General features: G+C 37.6%; 1 protein-coding gene across 1 annotated transcript in view; it reads left to right on the forward strand.

The window, feature by feature from the left end:
* Positions 1-3,403: 3,403 nt before the first annotated feature.
* The window catches only part of LOC108677643, a 44,236-nt gene continuing 25,340 nt past the window's right edge, over positions 3,404-22,299 (forward strand). Inside the window, exon 1 of the mRNA XM_018165894.1 lies at positions 3,404-3,520. The gene's annotated coding sequence lies outside the window, so the exon portion shown is untranslated. The remainder of the gene's footprint in view (positions 3,521-22,299) is intronic.

Raw genomic sequence — 22,299 nt, forward strand, 5'->3', positions numbered from 1 at the left:
TGAGAGTGTATAAGGGCGCACAGTTGAGTGAGGGGCTTGCCAAGAGGCATGTTCGAACGAAAACTGCTGCCGTAGTGTTCAGAAGCCCAGATGTAGAAGGTATATGACGTCATTCCAATGAACGCTGATGCATAGCGCGCACAACTAAATCCGTAATCAATGTTTAATTGCAACGAGGCAGGAGTAACATCCGCATACCTGATGAATGAACAAATTTTGAAATTATGCACCAGTAAAGAATGTTTTCAAAAGCTAACATCCGTAAATATTTCTGAAATCAGATTTTCAATTCTCTGGACATCGTTTCAGATGAGCTACCAGAATGGTGGAAATAACAAAAAACAGTTTTTCTGCTGTCAACACCAGTAACAGAGCCTGGATATCTATTATTCATAACACAACAGACAATGGAAACCCATTCAGTTTAAAAATATTTCAATTAATTCGATTTCAGAATGCTTATCTTGGAAAAAGGAACAAATTCAGTAGCCGCGGTGTATCAAGGTACACAAGGTTTGAATACCATTCAATTTAAACGAAAAGATCAAAAGTTAAAGAAACTCATGCCCAGGCCGTTAAATATCGGTTTGCGGTACACAGAAGTATGGAGACGACCGTTAAATTTAGCAACTTTACAACCGAGAAACGATGGACAATTATCGGTTTACATCTTCATAACTAAATTTATTGCTGGATATTTAAAAATGAGAGCATCAAAGAAAACGCCCTCAAATTTTTTGAACAGATGATGGAACTAGTCTCCGAAACGTTTTTATTGAAGAAAAAGACATGGCGTATTCTTGGATTTTTAATTCGTGGTGAACTGAAAAATAGTTGTAAATATAATTCCATTACGCAGCAACAAAAGTGTATGTATCCACGCAGATATTCCGAAAAATTTGCTGGTAATTGGCGCCAATCGAAAAATAAGTTTAAACTTTCAGCCAAGCGTAGCATTTGCTCATTTGAGCTAAGTGAAAATTTTTTTTTTTCATGTCAAGTGAAAAATTTGTTTGTTCGAGTCAAGTGAAAAATTTGTTTGTTCGAGTCAAGTGAAAAATTTGTTTGTTCGAGTCAAGTGAAAAATTTATTTGTTATTTGAGTCAAATGAAAAATTGCTTGTTGTTGAACTGGGCGAAGCATTTGCTTGTTGTTTGAGCTACGCGAAGCGTTTGCTTGTTGTTTGAGCTACGCGAAGCATTTGCTTGTTGTTTGAGCTACGCGAAGCATTTGCTTGTTGTTTGAGCTGGGCGAAGCATTTGCTTGTTGTTTGAGCTGGGTGAAGTAGCCGCAGGTATTCTCTGGAAATTGTGAAACTCGAAATATTTCTTTCTATTTGCACGTGCACTCCGAACTAAATATTTTGCACGCAGTTGTCCGATTTTCGGTAATCAAATAGGATTAAAACTTCAGTGCGGGCTTGACAGACATTGAAACTCGCATCGAGTGCCTCGTCGTCCTGTTTCACCAGCTGCACATGTAAGGGTCCTCCATAAGGCTCACTCTATTCACTAGCTGGTTTATTGGTTGCATCACTAAATTGATTGAGAGAAATCTCTTAAACGACCGTTAAAAACCCCGCCGAATATTCATCTGCATGTATAACTTTCGTATTATCGTTGAGTTTTATCAAAAGTATTTGTCAACCATGGCTTATAATTTGTCGAAAAAATTAGCTATCACACTTTCTAAAATACGTATTGAATGAGCGTGAATGTCCGGTGAGGAGTGAGCAAAATCGTACTTTCAATATCTCAGAATTGAGGCATATTTAAAAAAAATAGTCTTCAGTTGATGCTACTGATTGCTAGAGCTAAGTTTGGTGATTGCATGAACAGTCAAATATAAATTGAAAAAATTTCTCAACTGTAACGTCGCTTCACTTGAAATAATATGCATATTTCTGATCTGATTATCTAATACTCAACCGTCAACAAAAATACGTTCACAGAGCTTTTACGCATAGAATTCTAATTCAAGCTCAAAATATATCATGAAATTTAATGCTGGTCAAAAATAACCCAGAAAGTGCAATGCATTAAATTACTGAAACCTGTCACAAATCGAGCTTGGAATATTTCCAGCATCTTGCTATCTTCGATGTGTTCGGACCTCGTCACTACAAAAATGTCTCTTCAAAGTATAGGAGACTGAGTCGTACATGGGGGCATGGAGGGGGTTTGTTATAATCTGGGCGATCTAGCCAGACTGTCCAGGTTCGAAGAAATCCATTCCCGAGCAAAATACGGCCCTGCTCTACTCATTAACACTCTATTTTTGGCATCGTAAATATATTAAGCTAATAATGGGGCAACATTTCATTTAAAACATGAGAAGTTAAAATGTTTAGACGATTTCTATTGCATGCTCACACATTATTGAAGCCTGTAATCAGGCGTAGAAGTTTCATTAAAAATTATATTGGCGCAAAATTTCTTCAAATTGGAGTATCGATCGTCAATTCTGAACCTTGCAATTGACAAACTAGCCCAGAAAATATTCATTATAAAATACATATAGAATTAATTTATGGTTAACCCAGCCGGGCTATTTGCCATAATAAATGATCAGTTTAATTAGGTGGCAGTGTACGATTGTATTTAGACCCACATCCATTATGGAACTCCCAGTCAGAGCTCGGTTTAATTTTCGAAGGGAACTTGAATTTTTTAATTTTGAACGAAATGTTTGCATATATAATTAATAATGTCAGTGCAAATTTTTAATTATCTCTCACCATTCACGTTCTGTAATGACTCAGAATCTCACTGAACTGAAATTTTAGGCTCAGGCAAAATCCTGACACGCCAGGTTGGCCTACTGAGGTACTGACTCGAATAGCCCTTATATATGTGTGGTGAGTGGCTCCAAACAAACATACAAAAATTCAAAACATACAAAAAATCAGAAAAGCTTGATTGTGTCACAGTATTTCGTGCTATTAGAGTGCTGTCTATAGTATTTTATTTGCAATGATCATGTGTAAAAAAATTTTCGAGAGAGACAAAGCCTGCAGTTTGATAAAAAGACATGGGAACTTTATTAATAACTGTTTGTAACATCATTAATAATAGTTTCTTCTGCATTTTATAATAGTTATTTCAGCAGGTAAAATGCCAACAGGTATTATTATGTATTACATTACCACCGGGTTACTTTACCACGAACAAATTACTTCATAAGAACTAAAACTCATAAAATTTTATGATTAATAATTATTTTATGGATAAATACTCTTCATGATATCCTGATATAGTTTTTTTTCCAGCGAGTGGGAGCTCGCGTGGGTGTTTTGGATCACCCAACAGGTCGCTCTGATCACAGCGAGGTACGGTGGGCGGAGCTACGTCGGCGACCAATATAAAGGTTGCCGGGCCTCAGGCCTGACCATTCGTAACTTGGCCGTGCAAGGGAGAGCTCGTCGCGTGACACCAGAGCATCCAGTTATCCTGCTGCTGCTGCCAACTGTTGCCTCTTTTGCATCTTCATCTTGCACAGCTACTGAGTGTTTGCAACCACAGTGAGTATAAGTATCGCGTGAATAAAACAATAATGCAGTACGCTACCGATATTCTTGATCATCTGGTATAAATTTTCTCCCGCTGTATTTTGGCTAATTATTCTAGGAGCGTAAGTTCACTGTTTCATTAAATATTGAATTACCAGTACAAATGTGTTTACAATATGCATTTTTAAAATTGTTTCACAAGCGCAATTCTGAGAAGTATCACTTTATATTACTTAGCTTCCAGCGCAAAAATACTGATGAGTTTCTTGCAGGAACGCAAGTAAAGGCAATTTATTGCTTATTAATAGATGTATCGGTGGCCCACGATGCATCTATAAAATTTTTGAAATATCTCGAAACTTTTCTAACATATGTAATTATTTAAACAATAACAGTGGAAGAGCAATAGAAGCCTCACAGAGTCAATTAAACACCGGCCCTAATGAGCTGCAATTACGTTAGGTGAATTTAAGTTGGACGCTCAGCCCATAACAGGGAAATAAAATTTGTGCTGTTAAAGTTTGAATTGTTAATATTTTCTTTAGAAAAATACAGCACTATGTGATCTGTTCGTCATAGTTAAATATTTTCTTTCGATTTGTTTGGTTTCTAGAGATATGACAGGATAGCATTTTATGTTTAATTTAACTGTTACTGCATAGCGATTTTATCTTTCATCTTCCAGGTATCGAACGTATATTGACCTCAACATCATTTTGCTTTACTCTCTTAAGAACAATGTCTAGAATGTCTAGAATGTACATTTCAAGTAATAATACCAAATAATAATATATTATGTATAATGTACACTGAGAAAGTGCTAATGATGTACGTTTTCATTATTCGAAACGGTCACAATACAGTTTTGTTTCTCCCCGATAGATTTCCATTGCGTGTCGTCAAAAAATATTTTCTAAGACATTCAGTAATATGAAACTATCACTAAGTAATTTTACAAGCCAATTTTTAGATCTTTGGCTGCCTTGAGAGCTTTTGAAGGATATTTAAATTAAGATACTCTTGCCATAAAGATAAAATCCTATTTCATATATTCTCATCATCAAATTACATCATGACGCGATCATTTAATGGGGTATTTAAAGTTTCAAAGCTGGCCCAGACGAAGATATATTCTCTTTAAAGCAAAGAACTGTAAATAAGGAAGACTTAAAATATATGAGCATCGACAACATCCAAATACATACTTTCGGTGCAGCAACGATGGAAACTTGTGGAGCATCCATGACATGTCCGGCCAGGGCCACTACTATAGCGTACCAAGAGTCGCTTCTTTATTAGAATTCTCCCGTAATCAATAACTAACCTTTGCAATTGACAGCGCATCAATCCGCCATCCATGGTCGCCACTCATAATCCGTAATAAAAAATACTAATGAGAAGAGAACAGAGTTAGCTTGAACCGTGATAAGCCGTTCATTATACTAATGTCAAGCACCTTGCCCACCCAATTAAACTCAAGTGTCTTCAGGTCAACCCGTCTCGTGGAACGATCTTAGATGGAAATTATCGTTGTCAGAGTGTTTTTATCAGCAAACACGTGAAAACGTCTGAAGAATGCATTTATTGTTGTTGGGATTCGTAGATGTTGACATATTCTTTTCAAAAAATTTATGAAATTGGTGCATACAAATGCAATCATCTAGTGCAGCTAATGCTGGCCCCTTATTGGCCACTCGTAAAAAAGTTTCAATTGTTTTAATTCACGTAAGATCCAAAAGCCATTATTTAGTTCTAATAAACATTAATCACTTTATCAAGATTATATGTTAGCTCATTAAATCATCGAATGCCAAGAGTTTTACTTCAACTGCACTCAAGATATTCTCAATTTATTGCTGTTTCAACACAACAGTCGGTACTCACCGAATGTCATCAATTGACCACTCATAATATTTATTACGTCTAAGTTGGTCTGTATGTATGGATGATTGTTTCATTTTTTGTAATCTAGAATTAAGTACGAGGGCTCTTTTTGAAAAAGTAAAGTAAATGCTCGTTGTTTTATCCGTAGATTTAGACAGAGTTTATTTACCCAAGAGTCATTCGCAAATAATTGGATTCATAGCATAAATACTATTGATGAAAATGCAACACTACAACGGTGGCTGGTGACTTCAGCTCTTTGCTTGTATAGAACTGTCTTAAGGCATTCCTAAGCTCATATATATTTGTCAAAGTTTGTGTGTTAGTTTGCGTGTGTTTGAAGCCTGTCACCGCAAATATAGAGCAAGAAGGAAAGTACTAAAGAATTAGCTTCCAAATTTAAATCTTATATTGGAATTGGTGAATATAAATTATGAATAAATGAGGCAATTTTTTATATTTTGAAACGAGAGTGAGTTTTACATAGAAGTCCTCACTTCTATGTGAAATGTTGGTTTGAAGTTAATTAGTCCGCATTTGACAATCCACTGTGTCTTCGTTTCGACCTCTCAAACAACTTTGTAACTTTTTTGATGCATGACGGACGGTAATAAGTAGTTTTAATTTATTTATTTTGAAAAAGATAATCAAACTTGAACCATGATTATAAATGACTCGATCAAACCTCTATTCGTCTAATTACCTTCATATGACACCTTTTGATATTTTTGTTTTTATTCAGCTTAAAATGAACGCTTATGAATATAGTTTGTGCAGAACTTGTAATTTCAACAATTCTTAATCAATATATAATTTAACTCGCGATTCCTTTTGGTGGGATTGATTTAATTTTTATAATTCCTAACAATAAATGGCGATGGCACGTGCATCTACAGGGAGAAGGTGAAATACGAACATGATATCCATAATCCATAAACAGTCGGCGGCGTGAATTGAAATATTATCTAGATTATACGAGTAACAATTAAAAAATTTATTAGAAGATAATTCTTATTTCAGATCAAAATTGGGCAAATTATAGCCTACTCCTCGGCTCGGGGTTATATTTGATAAATTTTCCTTCTTTAACGTTGCACATTTACATTGAATCCAATTTTTGTAATATTCAATCACAAATTATTATTAATAATATTAAATACAATTAATATCAATATTGAAAATAAATTAATATCCTTGAGTATTTAATGTGTCCCAGAAGAAAAAAAAGGTTTTTTAAATCTAAATAATAAGGGAGCCTGTTAAAAACAGGAAATTTTGAAAACTCAGGGCTGGAATGTGTAAACTACGAAATGATTCCTCTTTTTTAAGTTGCATAGTTGTTCCATGAGCTTAAGTCACCGGTGAATAAAAGTTTAAGACATGAGAGCAAGTTGGCTCAGTGAGAGTTGGAGTTCACAAAGTCAACTTTACGTGAAGTTGTCAGCTAATGTGGCTTATGCTAATGGTCCTTCAGGGCGTATGCCAGCTTCGATGACGTATTGTAATTATTTTATAGTTATTAAAATTCCGTCGTCCAAAGCTGGTGTGAGCTGATGTAATAGGAAAAAGCCATAATGATTTTTATCCCTTTAAACCTGAACAAAAATTTCTTAAAATTATTATAGCTTATCACCGTCAAAAAATGACTCACATGATGTAAAAATTCACCAATTACGAAGAAGAAAACGCGTCAGTGAATGGATGAAGTTGTGCCTCTTAAAGAATGCCTGTTGTTAGAAGTATAAAGAAAATTACGTCGCTTTAAGTGAAATGAGTTACGAGACCGCATCTGACACTTCGTCAGCACGAAGTCGAAATGCGAATCATTTTTGAAAATTGTATTTTAATAATTTGTCTTCTTTTAAGTTTCAATCAGGTGTAATTAAGAGATGTTAAAAATGAGATAGTGAAATTTGTGAAGAAGCAATGGCACTATCGTACTTCCCTGAAACAGTTTTCGTCTTTCAAGATAAATGCTGCCGAATTTGTGGGGCTGTTTGCATGTGTTGGAACAAGACCTGAGGATAGTAACGCGAGACGCCGTATAACATTATAGGACCAGCGACCATCGTTAAGCCTATGACCGCTCATTGGGTCTTGGATCAGCCTTAACTGCCTCTCGTCAAGTCAGGCAGCCTGCTGACTAAAATAACACTGGTCGTCAAGAGAAAAAGCTCACATTATTCAAAATTTACGCGTACGTTGATGGAAAGGATTGGATTCGAACGATGTTCTTATTACAACTATGAAGTCATCATTAATTTGTATTATTTGTCTGTATTTTTACTGGAAAGCCGTCGCAATTATTATCGCACATTTCGATAATAACTTCTTAAGGAGACATCTAACCGTTCCTTTGAGTCGAACGAAGTCGAGGGCATATTTAAATAATGCGAGAAATTAATGTACGGAAAAGAGTTTAATCATAGAATAAAAATTGACTGTATCCAAATTTTCGAATTCGCAAATAACTTGTTGATAAGTATAAGGAACATATAAGTAATACAAATTCTAGTCTACGGGTGCCACGATTCTAGGGGTGCCACGTACATTCGATAACCCTAAACCACATTACTGGCAAGGCTTCTGAGTTTCGGAATTTACGATGTCCTTAAATATTGTTTCAATCTGTGGGGCGCTAGAACCACATCGTTTCATTACTGAGTTACGGCAAATACCTTCAATATAAACACAAAAATGTAATTTTAAAATAATTTTAGTAGTTCTTATCATTTATTTCAATACAATCCACATCGCTTCAAGTGTTAGAGAACGATGATACAGGACCTTGTATCGGAAATGCTTCATTTCCTATGTAGAAAAAAAACTCTTTCGATCTGAATTGTAAACGCATTGCCGCTGCTGTTTGCTAAATCGATTGCTGTTCACTCAACTTCTGGAAAGTCTCTAAAAGTCCCGCAGCCAATATTGCTCCTTAAATTCTGACTTTTAAAGACCGCGACAGATGTGGAGGAGTTTACGTTAAAAAGCCACAAATTAGACGCGGAATAGAGTCTGGCAGAGAGGCCTCAACCGGCAGTTTGTGTCAAGGCTGGGGAGCACACAAACATCCCACGTAAATGTTTACATCCTCTATTGTTGGGAGCAGAACCTAAAGCAGCTGTGGGTTTATCTAAGATTGCTGACATTTTACTTCACGATGTGAGTGTTTTGAAGGTTACTGCAGCATTTGAAGCTCATTATTAGTCCGTCTTGATATTAGTCTTGACAAAAACTCGACGAACTCAAATGCTCACGTGTTATAAAAAACGCCTAATATAAGCCCAATTAGATATTGTGCACGTGAATAAGAATTAACAAAGAACGGTAGGGAGGAACAAAAATTGTTTAGTAGTCCATTAAGCCTTTCTCTGAACTTAGATAGGTTAAGGATATTCCTAATTTTGACTACGAACATATTTTGATGTAATTGATGATCATTTTTGCTTACAACTTTCTTCACGACATTGTGAGTCTTATGACTCAGCAGTTACTTCAACAAATTTGATATCTTTAGTATGGTAGTCATATCACTGCAGAGAGTCCTACACTGACTCAGAAATTACTCGAAAGAGGGTTTCCAAGATTACAAATTATTCTGGCAGTCTTGAGGGAAGTAAGTTTCAGCGGTCATGATTCAATTCCAAATCTCCAACTTTTTACATTGGCGAAAAAAGATTATCGCTGTATCTGAGAAGCATTTTTGTTCATTTTCTGAGCTCGCGAATAATTTGCAGCATAACAACAAACTAGCCTTAATTTAACTCGAAAAATTCAAGTCCCTCAAGAAAAATATTCTTTTCGAACTAATATTCCTCGAAAAGTGCAACTCTACCTACCAGCATGCAAAGTCTTCGTCGTCTATCACTCAAAAGTGTACTGTTCCAGCTTCTTGCTGGAACAGTCTTGCTTAGTCTACAAAAGGAAAAATTTCCCCAAGAAATGCATAATCCGCCCCCGTGACTACGAGGTGTGAGCTTGAGACCCGCTAATCGAGGCTGCTGGGACCGATACCTGACGTGGGTCGCCATAACAGCAGACACCCGCGTCATGTGGCAGCGCCACGACCCAAGCCTTTAGGGCTTTGTAGGAAAGTCAGGCGACTGCTGAACACAAATCATGTCTCTAGGGGAAGGCTATGATCCTCTTGTATCTTACTTTCGGATCTGGCATGGTCCTATCTCTTTAGATTCTTGTACCACTTTTTGCGGGATTTAAGAGCGAAAAATTTAATCCGGTTAGAAAATTTTGTAATGAAGGATTTGCTTTGTTTATCATTGCCTTCGACAATTGCCACAATAATTATGATAAAATCTGGAGGATCAGCCGTCAACAATTTTGGTGCTTGTTCATAAACAACAAAGGTTCAACTGGTCGTGAAACTGATTTTTAATTGTTGGTGGATTTAAAATAATGCCACGGTAAATTTTCACGATAACTGGACAAACGACGAAACAAATCTACGGAACTATTCCAGGGGAGACTTGATTTATGATAAAACGCAGGTTTATGTACAACTAATACTGGCTTGCTCTCACCAAACACTGATAAAAAATATAACTCAGTACTCACTACAGTGAGTGACAGAGGGCACATTTTTTCGTCGACGAAAACGTGAAGTCACGGACGGACAGACGGACATGGCGAGCACAATAGTGCATTTTTTCCATAAATGAGAAAATGCGCTAGAAAGGGCCTCCGGGTATCTTAAACTTTCAAAAAAACTTGTTACGATAAGGAAATGGAGATCTGCTTGCGGCACCAGAAGAAGTCAGTGAAATTTCTGTTCCTGTCTATACACAAGTTCTAAATTCTATGATGTGCATCAACATAATTTGAATTCATGCAGTAAAACATAAAAATATTTCCGATGCGCGGTTCAAAGCTTGGGTAAACTTGTTACAATTTAGGATTCTAGTAAAAACTTTAGTTAGTTCATCTCCAACTTTAGGAACAATAAGTCTAGTAATATCCATCGCGATCAATTCCCTAGCAATGTTCCCTGGGATAATAAATCCATTCGAAGCAACACAAACCACTGCATGAATATGAATTTGACGTACAACGGTGTAAGGACATACGTTGGCCACACTCAATTAATACACTTATTATTCCCATACCGTGGATTATTTGAGTGCGTATTTCATCAATTTATCTCGATCATATCAGATCGCCCTCAACAGATGAGCCCTGTAACGTCTTGAGTAAATTAGGATTCTTTTTGTTTTTATGCTTCATATTTGAGTTATTTCGATTGGCGTACCTTGTAAATTATATGAAATTAATTATACTTAGCTTATGTTCGTCTAGGCATACCTATTTAGCATGCTTCTTTCATACCTATTTAGCATGCTTTACAGTGAAGAATACGTCGCAAAAAGTACAGTTGCAAGGTGATCTTGACAGGCTGGTTGACTGGGCTGATAAGTGGCAGCTGCGTTTTAACGCTGACAAATGTAAAGTTATCCACCTTGGCAAGAATAATGAACAGCAAGATTACAGTATGAGAAGACACGGTTGCAACGACAGAGTGATGATGTCGAAGTCGACAACGGAAAAGGATTTAGGAGTTAATATCGACAATGAGTTGAAATTTTCTAAGCATATTGAAGGTCAAGTTAATAAAGCCAATAAACGACTTGGACTGATCAGACGCTCTTTCGAGTTCCTAGATGCAGAAACGATGAAGCAGTTGTTTGTTGCTGTCGTGCGCCCGAACCTAGAGTTTGGAAACGTCGTATGGTTACTGAAATTTGAAAAGGACAGAATTTTAGTCGAGAGTGTTCAAAGACGCGCAACAAGGATAGTTCCGGGCTTGAAAGGCAAGTCCTATGAGGAAAGATTAAAGATTATGAAGCTTCCAAGCCTCCGGTATCGACGTCTGCGTGGGGACCTCATTGAAGTATACAAGTATACTCACGGATTATATATGGTCCCAGAAGGATTACTAGAATTTGAAACAAGAACCAACACCAGGGGCCACGGCTATAAACTAAAAAACAGCGTTGGAACACATCCATGCGACAACATTTCTTCTCGCTTCGAGTCACCGACATGTGGAACAGCCTCCCTGATAGCATCGTTGACGCTCCGAGTATGAACATCTTCAAAAACGGACTAGACGAAGCTATGCAGGAGCATATGTTCAGTCTTAAAATGCCTAGCAAATTACGGACCAGGCAATAAATCCAGCTGCTATCTCAATCAATCGTCAGCTATGGAAAGATCGGGTTCCAAAGGCCGGATCCCTTGTGAATCAAGTCACGAAAAGTTCAATAATCGGCAACAGGCCATGGGCCTATTTCTTCAACGCCGACACTTTTATTCTATTTCCTCATGTTAGACCAACGAACTGTGCGGTTGCAACTTCTTTCCCGCAAATACTCGTTTTGTTTTGTATTCTCGTCTTTATCTTTGTTTTAATTTGAATAATTGTCACCGTCGAGTAACGATTTAATTTGTGCTGTAAATTAAATTCCCATAATTCAATAATATCAATAAATTAGTTCGTATTAGTCCTGGAAATATATTTAGTTAATTGAATATAATAGGCTTCCTTGATAACCGAGAAGAATACAGCAGCTTAAATTGGTGACAACAAAACTTGAAATGAAAAAAGAGTTCAATTCCTCGTAAAAGCTAATTTGTAAAGTACATAATTAGTAGGACCTTATTTCATATTTGATATCAGGCATTTTGGCTTCTTAAATGTCTAAATTACTTTTTATCATGTACCTATTATTTTTTAGGAATTGAGTCATAATTAATAGTAAATGAATTGAGTTTATTGAAACCCTTAGAGATTAATAACCATCAAAATTTAACTAAGGAAAATAAAAATTTGATGAGGCAAAAAAGAAGGAGCGCAATTTTGAGATGTTTTTTCGTCTTGAAGCCCTGCAATTCAGGGCTAAAAAATTATGCCCTAAACTCCTTGATAATATTCTGGAAGCTGGCACGCAGTACTGCTGTCTGAGAGGCTCACTCCCACAACACAGCAACCCTCTTGCTGATCAGAACGTTGCTGGCGCTTTGGTGCATGACGCCTATTGACGTATGAGCCAATATGCTCATGCGGGTTCTTAGAATATTACGATATTCAGGTTCTGAAACGTAGGAACTCAGGCTCTTAGAATAATACACGACTTATGGTCAGATTTGAGGGTTGCTCCCAACATTAGTAAAACAAAAAGCCAAGTATTCAAACATTTCATCACTAGGTTATGACTAATAATATCAAATTCTCAAATGACTCGAAAAATTTGATTTTTCAGAAGAAACAATCACTCGATTATTATGCCTGTATAAGAATCATATCAATCAGTTGTTTCGATATCATCTTGCATGTGGCTGTTTTGAATTGATGTTTTGATTAAAACAAAAGAGATTTGTTCAATTTGAGGTTATAATTTCCTTGAGAGCAACGAAATGAAATTTGCTGGCTTGAAAACACTTCAAATTGCTCGACTTTGGAAGAATCGAACATTAGGCGAAGATTTTTCTTCTAGAATAAGCCTGAATTCTGAAAATACCGTTTAAGCAATTTTTAGACTGAAACAAATTGCAGTCTCGGAATATCAAGTAAATTGATATTATTGACTAATATCTTAGTGCGTGAGTAAAGCTATTAACTCGTTTCCCCGGACACAATGCGACTCTGCACACCAGTTAACCCAAGCATCGCCGCTGGGTCAGGAAATTCAATAGTAGAGTTACCGTTAAATTCGTCCGTATGACGGATTAAAATTAAGTTCCTCCACAGCCTTCTGACGGCTCCTTTGCTGGTCCTTGCTTCTGCCTCTGATATTTTTGAGCCTGTCTTATGAAGATACTCATCCCATTTCTGAGGTTGTATACTTCATTTCTAAAGATATTAAACTATCTCTTGATATACCAATTATGTATAAGAGTTAACATTTCAGTTGTCAGGTGCTAATAATGTTGTCTTAAAGTTTTTTACTTCATAGTAAAATTTCAAGAGTAATTGTAGTTAATTATCTGCAAGAAAATTATTGTTCCTGCCATTTAAATATCTTGCATGTTCTTGGTACATTATTTTTTCTGTAAAGATGCCCTTGTGATGCATATAAAGCAATAAATAAATCTCATTTGATTGGTATTTCTTGCATTGAGAATATCATAGGGATTATACACTGAGAAATTATATTGATGATTCAAAAGATAACATTATTATCAATATTAGTCCAAATATATTATACCAAATTCTCGGAAGGCAGCTCCCTTCCCCAATTTGATAACTACGGGGGGCATTCCCCCCGTTGGCCAGGACCTGGGTGAGGCCTGCCCCCCCCCCCTCTTGGGTTCTACTCGCAATCGGCTGCAGTAATTAGAACTGCAGGGCCCCTTAGAGTTAATGACCCATGGCTTGGCTCAGTTCCTGCCAACCCTTATTCAAAAGCTGTGGCGAGCCGCCGATGGCTACTCGTCGGCCACAGCATGGCCGTCGCTATAGTAGCTACTATTACTGATGAGTGGCCAGTAGCGCCCGGCAGCTGATTGCTCCAGTGACTGCCTTGCAATCGTCCCTGATATTTATTCCATCTAATTAGCGGCTTAGCAATCAGGATGGCTTCGACTTCAGGCGTAAGTCTATTCTTGTCATCGAAATCATTTGCTACACCTTGAACCTGGCGTCATAAGCACCCATGCAATAGGGAGAGAAATTCGTCAGAAATGAAAGTTTATGTTGAATTTAAATTTGCAATAACATGAATAATTGACCTTGCATAAAAAATTAATATTAAACCATAAATTAATGAATGTGAACATGATTCAGAGCCCCACTTTGGAGCATCTGTCAAGAGATTCAGTAATTTAAATTTATTGACTCGTCGATTTGCAGACAAGAAAAAATTACTTGAATTGCTGGGAATCTATTCATGTGATCCTCATCTACGCTCCGGTTTCTAATTAAGTAGTTCTAGTTCTCGAGCAGTCGCAGCAACTGCTATAGATCTTTTTAAATTAAATTCGGTTGTGCAAATTGCAGTTAGTAATCAATCTCTAGATTGTACTTCAGCGCTGACTTGCTGGGCGCTGTTGATGCCACTGAGACCCGACGCGCCTCGACCGCACTGCGTGATGCATGGATGTATGCATGGCTATGCTGTGAGCGATCAGCTGGAGAGAGGAGTTTGTGCATATTTTATTTTCTAAATTATATTGATATATACTACTGAATTATAACGCAGAGCCATGAGAAAACATATTTTCAATATACAACAAAGTAATCCCTTTATTACTCGTAGGACACATGGCTTGATATGCTATGCGCTCATAATGATTCTGAAAATCTCCCACAAATCTGCAGGTTTGGTGGCATTATGGCTAACCGTGTACAGCTACCGTGAAGAAATTTATTATCCTAACCGTGTTTTACCTAATCCTAAGTTTATAATCCCAACTGTACGGTGCTCCAAGCCAGTGAGACCTTTCATGGATGTTTTCATGGTTTAGACTTTAGAACATTGCTTAGTGACTCAGTTATTAAATGTTATAATAATATAATTAAACCCTAACGAGATCCCGCATAAATATGACTAATATTAGGGATTTTCATAAGGCACTCACTTTTGAGGAATCGCAAAATATTGCCAAAAGTTAAGTATTTTGATAAATGATCAGCAACGAAGTCTGTGCATAACTAATGTCTAAACCCAGAAACCTTCATGTATCAGTTTATTGCGATTGCTGATTAATTTCATTATTTTGTTTGCTTCAACGACTTTTTAAAATCATCATATTTAGTAGGTCAAGGTAAAACAAAAAAATTCGTTTTAAATGAAACGAATTGTGTTATCTATTTGCTGTAGTCATCACTACGGAATAGCCGTAACTGGAAACGGCAGAATAATTTAATTTACCACAGAGAGAGAAGGAAAACATGAAGGATATTCTCATTACACGACAGAGCAGCGCCCATAGTCTAGTCTTTTCGGTAAAGATCTCTTTCCATGGCAGAACCGAGGCTATTTAACGACTGGCAGATGGAACAGTGAGATAGAGATTTCATCCTAGAGACCATCAAAAGGCGACAGGATATGTTTCTGAGCACAATCCCTTATCGCTCGCACCATTACCATCAACAAGAAGATAGCAAGAGCATCGGCATCATCATTCCCAACTGTGGGCTGATGCGTACTTACGCAATAATTATATTCTTTGTCACCCCGGGGCTTTGGCGATTAGGAAGACCTGCATGCCTGCCGATAGCTGAGGATGGCTGGATTCTATGGTGGCGCTGACGCCGTGCCTAGGGCTCCTAAAAGTCTGAAACACTCACCAAAGATTCCAAAGTGTGTTGGTTGGTCGTGTGTGGAGGGGAGCGACGGGTGTGTTGGCTGATCGTGTGGGTGGGGGAGACGATGGGAGCGTTCGCTCATCATAAGTGGGAGGAAAGGGGCCGTCTGGGCAACGGGTGTTTTGGCTGGTCATGTGTCTGACGACGAGGGACGACTAACTTGGCTGCGGCATGTAACTTAAAGCCTCTTGACCATCAATATAATGAAGAATTAATTTAATCCTCCGTTGACTCTTGCTTGAAAGTTGATTTTAGAAATTATTGAACTAAGCAGTAAGGCAACAACAGATATCAGTATAAACTTGAAAAGCTGCTGTTTCTCCTAGAACTGTTGTTGACGTGTGGAGTTGGATTGCGAGTCTTGACCAGCCAATCAGAGCCATAATCCAGTTTTGACGTCCGGTAGCCACGTAATCTCGTCCAATCAGAGCACGGATCAGGATGAGTAGCACTGCTACTTCGTATTGAGAAGAAGAAGCCTCGGGTCTTTACGGTCTGCCTACACTAACTACCAGTTCTAGTAATTAAAGAAAGCTGAAAAGTCGATTGCTATTTTTCGATGTTGATCAACGAAATAACCAGACAATTTTATGCTTGAAGATAATTAGATAATAGTTAAAGTTTTTAATTTCTTCTCTATATTCCTTTTCTTCCTGACCAGTTTCAGAATGTTTTACAACACTAGTTATAAAATTCGAAACTTTCTCTTTTAGCTGCAAATTGGAAGTCCCTCAAAGAACATGAAGTAATTGGAACAGACGCTGGAAGAATGCAACTTAGCTCCAACAGATATAGTCAGCCCAACAATTTTAATGCAATGCAGCAAAAAGTCAGCGTATTATAAAAATTTTGTGTCCAACGAGCATATTTAATATGATACAGGGACAAATGACAGACAACGAGATTTCTTCGTGAATATGAAAACATGAATATAATTGATCAAAGCAATTACATTTTCCGTTCAACGTTTTTATCTTCTTCTGTTCTACAACTTTTCAATATGTATCTGTTAACCACGCTGGCTTGTCAGGAATCGAACTTTCCCTGCATCCAATAATAAAGTTTAGTTGTTCATGAAGGCTCTAATGAACTACTGCACACAATTTTTCACAGCAGCTAGTAGGACCACGACACCTCTGCCAACCTTGTAAGTAAGAAATTATTTTCGGATGCTCAACTTGGTTTCCGCTGGTGAGCCGCCATGTACTTGTGTGCGTGCTGAGGGTGCCATAGAGAGGCTGTGGTGACTCAAACGTCAGACCTTGCACAAGTCACGAGCGGCTCAAGGGTCTGATCTAGCACGTGTCGTACGCGGCTCGAACGTCTGTTCAAGCACAAGTCATGAGCCGCTCGAACGTCTGATCTAGCACGTGTCATACGCGGCTCGAACGTCTGTTCAAGCACAAGTCACGAGCGGCTCGAACGTCTACTCTAGCACGAATTAGTAACGGCTCGAATGTCCGATCGAGTGTTAGTCAGGAGTGGCTCGAACTTCTGTTCTGATCTTGCACAATTCACGAGCGACTCGGATGACTGATCAAGCGCAAGTCACGAGCAGCCCGGCCGTCTGTCCTAGAACAGAAATTCAGTACAGCGGCTTGAACGAACGATCAAGCGCAAGTCGAGTGCGGCTCCAGCTTTTTGTTTTCGCGTGCAGCAAGCTGCCGTGAAGTGGTCATTATGGCATCCTAATTGAACTGAAGCGTCGTCAGCCTCATCAGGAAAACAATCATGCGTACGTTGTTACACTTACGTAACATTGTTGGACTTGACGTTAGAGGGAGTTTGGAGGTAATTAGGACAACATGAGCACTTATGAGCCAGCGAGTAAAATAAGATATAATACGCGCATTGGATTAGGAAATGCAAAACCTTTTAGTATTTAATATAATTTGAAGTGATACAGTCATTGAATTGACACGTATAGAAATTCCAAATGTGATTCCATTCATCCTCAGGTGCCTGGAGGGAGATGTAGAACTTTATATCTATACTGAGACGGCTGATGAGAAGCCACTCAAATGGTTCATTGTTGAGTATTTTTCAATATTAATTATGATAACAATTATGCTGGTGGTAGACCCAGAATGCCCTTCGTCGATCTCATCCGCAATTAAGAAACAGCTGAACGCACACGAACCAAGGGGTTCTGGGATCAACGAACTTGCAGTGGACACTCTCTGGCAGGCGCGTTTTTTGGTGTCGGCACCGCCGAGTGGAGACCAAGATTTGGTTACTTGCCGTGAAGTCCTCTTGCTTCATTGATTTGAGAGAAATATATTTTTGGGTCACTTACGCCGTATATTTTAATGGAAAGAATTTCGATTGATCTGGCTTGGGTCGATAATCTATAACTTTGTGTGGTCGTTTCGCATTTATGGTCATAAGTTTAAATTCGGCAATTGACAAAATCAAAAATACAAAAGCCAGCAATACAAATGTTGACATATGAGGCTTCTCAAAGATGCAATCCATTTTTCTAAAAGTATCATAGACCAAAATTTGCGGTCTGCTTTTTATTGCATTATATTTATTTAAATTTCATATAATTTTTATTTTTAATGTATAATCTTTTGAGACGTCTTGAGCGATTGACACTGAAATCCTAAACGAAAAAAGGGTTGTGTTAAATGCCTTATTTTTTAACTAGGGTATCCGGGCAAATGATTTTAAAAACCGTAAATTAACATTCAAACAGACATACAACTTAGAATTCGGTAGCAATAAGTAATATGAACATATAGATGAAACTAAACAAAACACATATGGGCTCATAATAAATACAGGCTCTTGGTAATGAAAATATAATTCAAAAGATCGTCAAGAAAGACAGTAATTAACTGTTGATGATGGACAATCAATTGACGGTGACAGATAGATGATGTCTGGCGATGGACTGGAGGAGGCCTCGGCTAACGAGGTGGACGACAAATGATCATCACGGAAGTCTGTTGAGGTTCCCCTCTCACGACAGGAAGTTCAACTCGATGAGATATGTTCTTGGTGTTGAAGCTGGGGGTGATGGACTTGACATTCTCTGTATGATGGCAGACCAGAAGCAATTGCGTATATGATGGCCGACAAGAAGCAATTGTGTCTACAAAAACGAACAAGAAGCGATTGCGTATATTAATACAAACAAGAAGTTATTATATTAATGATGGCGGACAACAACAAGCTATTGCGTTTCGTTAGCTGACAAGAAGCCACCGCGTAAATGATGACAGTTGAGAAGCTATTGCGTATATGATGGCTGTACAGAAGCTATTGCGTATACGATGGCAGTTTAGAAGCTATTGCGTATAAGATGGCGGTTTCGAAGCTATTGCGTATATGATGGCGGAGAAGAAGCAAATACGCATGAAATGCGGAAAAGAAGGAATTGCGTATTTGATGGCAGGGGAGGATAGATAACTGATCAAAGGATCGATTGCAGAATGGAGCGCATGAGTGACTGAAGATATTCGCAGAGCACTTGGTTTCTGTATGGAAGTAGAACTTGTTAGTACAGTGAGATGTGTGAGAAATGAACATTCATCGCCAGGGCTCCGAAGTGCTCGAGTTCTGCTCACGAATTAGTTGCTTGCGCCTGTATTTCATTCGAGAAATGAATGTGTTTTCGAAGGCTAGCAGGCATTCCATTCACTTAAAACGATTTAAACTTTGTTTTAATGTCAATATAATATGTACAATATCATTTGATAATAATGAATCCTTCACATTCAAAACATAAAAAACAAAAAAAAAAATTCTTCCGTCAGAAAAAAATTTCGGAATGCGCAGAAGTACGTTGATGTCCTTGCCCACAGAAATAATAAAACATATTTCCCATGTACAACAAAACAATCCCTTTATCACTCGTACGACGCCAAACTTGATAGGCTGTGTGCACATGATGATTCTGAAAATCTCCCACAACTCTGCAGTCTGCAGGTTAGGTTTCATTAAGGCTAACCGTGTACAGCTGCCGTGAATAAGTTTATAATCCTAACCGTGTTTGAGATTAGGTGGAGGTGGGCGGCCGCTTGATCGCCTAATTGAGGCGTGTATGGAGAGCCAACAGCGCCGATGCCGTATATTGTCAAGCAGGTGCCGAGCTGCTTAGCCACGTTACTCCAAGCCAGTGATGCCTTTCATAGATGACTACGACTACAGTGTTTAGAACATTGCTTGGTGACTCAGTTATTAAATTTTATTATAAATATATACTTAACCTTCATAATGTCCTGCAATCCTTCATAAATAAAAATACTATTAATGATTTTCATAATGAATTTACTTTTGAGGAGTCGCAAAAATGAGCCAAAAGTTAAGTATTTTAAATAAATGACCAGCAATGAAGTCTGTGCATAACTAGTGTCTAAACTCAGAAACCTTCATGTATCAGTTTATGGTGATTTCTGCTGAATTTCATTATTTTGTTTGCTTCAAAGACATTTCAAAATCAACCTTATTTAGAAGGTCTAGGTAAAGACTTTCACTTTCAATTAGGGCGAACAGTATTCTCTATTTGCTGTAGTCATCACTACGTAATAGCCGTAACCGGAAACTGCAGAATATTTAATTTGCGTTGAAGAATTCGCTGTGCAGTGGCATTTGTTTAGTCCGAAATATTTTATAATTAACAATAACAATTCTTTCTTTGCTTTGTTTCGTGGCGAACGACGAGCTACAAAAGCGCGAGCGGACGACGCATTGAGACCCATGAGGAGAACTTTTCATGCAAAAAATTACCAGGAAAAAGCACTTCCAAGACGGCACTGGTTTCCTTTCTCGACGAGTCCGGTCATGCTCTTGCAAGTTTTTTGACATCAGGCCTCCTTATTTCAACACGCGCAACGATTCGAGAACATATAAAGGCATGCAAGCTGTGGTATAATGTTTGGGTTTACGGTCAGCGGTCACATCACGGAGTCAACGACGATGTTGATGTTAGGCTTTGCAGCTGAAGCACATGCAAACTTTTACGATCAAAACTTTGGCACAGTTCGCGCTGCATTCAATCTTATAAAAACGAATCGCTTTCTGAACATTGATTCAACAGTAAGACAAAATTATCGCAATTTTTATTATTCTTTGGTGTAAATGCTGAATTAAATTTGTCCTTCCAGATTTCTACAAGGCTGAATTAGATGCGTGGTTAAATTTCTTTGAATGTTTAATTGTACGTTTCGTTCAATTTCTTGAAAATGCTGAATAATATGAGTCGCTCAATTTCTTTCAATGCTGAATTGAATGTGTCATTCGGTTTCCTTCAATGCTGAATTATTTATCATACGATTTTTTAGTGCTGAATTATATATCGTTCTATATTTTAAATTATGAATTATAAGTAACATATGAAATAATCGTTCTCAAATCTCGAATACAAATTCTTTCGTTATCTTACAAGAATTATTCTTTACTTTGTTGACTATCTTATACCAGTTAGCGCGTGATAGTTGGTTATCTTAAAAGAGTTCGTAGCGCATTTGACGTCATTTTTATTTGAGTTTATAGGGTAGTTAGTAGGCTATCTTTTACCATTTCGTCGTTTTATTCATTGGCTGTATAGTACTCCGCGAAGTTTTCCGGATATCCACAAGCATCTTATCCAGTAAGAATTCGTTGGCGCTATCACTTTATCAGCAGGCTCGTAAGACAGCAGTAACAAAGAAAGCAGAATTCTGCGAACCAAAAATATCGTCATATACAAAAAGAAAAAGAAAACGTAGTAAATCATTTCAGTCACTATTTTCAATGAACTAGTGACAGTTTTTAACGAAGTATCTTCGAGGCTTCGCCAGCTGTACAGCACCAAAGCCAATAAAAAGCAGCTTTCCGCCTCGGCGGTTTGAATGTTCAATAAACTTCTTTACTGAGAATTTTTGAGGACTTGTGCATTTTTGCAGCCCATTAAAATGTAAGATAAGGGTCACTGTGGATTTTTCCTTTCAGGTATTCATGTTCTCGGAATGTAAGATACATATAAATTTACGTAAGACGACCAGTGTAGATGTAAAAGACGCAATAACTACAAGACATTCCGATCCTGGAAGCAAGGACCATTCTAAGTTAAACACCGCCTCTTTTTCGTGAAATTAAGCATATCTTGATAGAGTTCCGTTGTACGTGTGACGGGATAAAATAGTATTAATATTTTTTTCATTCAGGTCTATTCCCCTAACCTTCATTATAAACAAGATATTGGACTAGTCAGAGAAATTAACTAGTCGCTTTTGTTTTAAATGCATTCGAATGAATTAAGGCCTTACCAAATAATACGGATCAATTTTATTCATGTTACGTTTAAGTAAACTTGGAAATACTACGGTGGCATAAATTATATATATATAAAATTTTTAATTCGGATTTATACATTTTTAATTCGGATCATAAAACTTGTCAGAATGTGGTAACTAGTGATATGTTAGACCTAACGTGATGGGCTCAAACTCTTCCACCAAGAATCGTAGTAGCAAAGTTAATGTTATTGTGATGGCGATGCCGGAGTGAAAGTATTCAGCTCTTTTCTGTGTATTTATTAACTTTAACTGAATTATTGTGTTTGTGTTGCATTTTCAGGAAGTAATTGAATTTCAGTAAT

The sequence above is a fragment of the Hyalella azteca genome, unplaced genomic scaffold, assembly GCF_000764305.2.
Source record: "Hyalella azteca isolate HAZT.00-mixed unplaced genomic scaffold, Hazt_2.0.2 contig3241, whole genome shotgun sequence".
In the NCBI taxonomy this organism is placed as follows: domain Eukaryota; kingdom Metazoa; phylum Arthropoda; class Malacostraca; order Amphipoda; family Hyalellidae; genus Hyalella; species Hyalella azteca.